Genomic DNA, 1,291 nt, shown 5'->3' on the forward strand with positions numbered 1-1,291 from the left:
GGAGGAAGGAAATGCTTGATGCACACGAGTCCTCCTGCGCTCCGGCTGGAAACAAACGGAATATCATAGGGTTCCCCCTCCAAATGTTGAAATGATGCACCTGGTCCCCTCCTTCTTTTACCCTCTTTTATTTGTTTAGTCCAGAATAGATTCGTAAAAATAGGATTGTACCTATGATTTAAACACCTTTTCAAAAAGCAAAATAATAATTCATCATAATAATAATAACAATAATAAAATAATAATTGAATATAACAAATACAGGAGAGGAGAGAAGAGAAGAGGAGAGAGACCAAAAGCCACTGAGGGGGAGAGAGAGAGTCAATGGGGGAGAGAGAGAGACAATGAGGGGGGGAGAGAGAGTCAATGGGGGAGAGAGAGAGTCAATGGGGGAGAGAGAGAGTCAATGGGGGAGAGAGAGAGACAATGGGGGAGAGAGAGAGTCAATGGGGGAGAGAGAGAGACAATGAGGGGGAGAGAGAGATGATGACACTACAGGAGACAAAATGTCTGCATGTAACTAAAAACTGTTAAATTCTGATTAATTGCCATATTTGTCGCTGCTTTCGACTCCCGCTGCTCGTCCCGACCACCTACAACACCACATTTCCACACACACACACAAACACACACACACACACACAGACACACACAGACAAACACACACACACACACACACACACACACAGACACACACACACATATATATATGTAGTCTTAGTATTGGGGAATGAAAATTGGAATGTAATAGAATAATACAGTACTACTGGGGTACTCATTGACTATATTTGATGAATCATTTTAAAATTAGATTTCATTCTTTGCACACTTTCACATGCACAAGCCTCCCGCAAAGCACTCTCTCACTCTCTCTCTCTCTCTCTCTCTCTCTCTCTCTCTCTCTCTCTCTCTCTCTCTCTCTCTCTCTCTCTCTATCTCTCTCACACACACTCTCTCTCCAACTCCCCCTCTCCTATTTAAACAAACACAATGGGAGGTCTTTTATTGCCGTCCACCACACTTAGCGTGAAATTGCTTGGCTGACTCCATACTGCACCCATGCCCCCAGAGGTCATTTCTGAGCACCGTCCATGCACAGCAATCTAAGGTGTTGGCCATGATCATTCATGCATGCTCTGTGATTGTTGACCACAGCAGCAAGGAAACCATTGTCCAGCTGTCCTACAGTAAGGTAAAGGCCCAACAGGAACTGCTTCAGTTACTTATTTGTTTTGGTTTGGCTCTCATTATGCAGTATCCCAAGGAGAGTTGGGATTTCTGTATGCACCTA

This window comes from Pollachius pollachius (genome assembly GCF_949987615.1).
Source record: "Pollachius pollachius genome assembly, chromosome: 3".
Classification (NCBI taxonomy): Eukaryota; Metazoa; Chordata; class Actinopteri; order Gadiformes; family Gadidae; genus Pollachius; species Pollachius pollachius.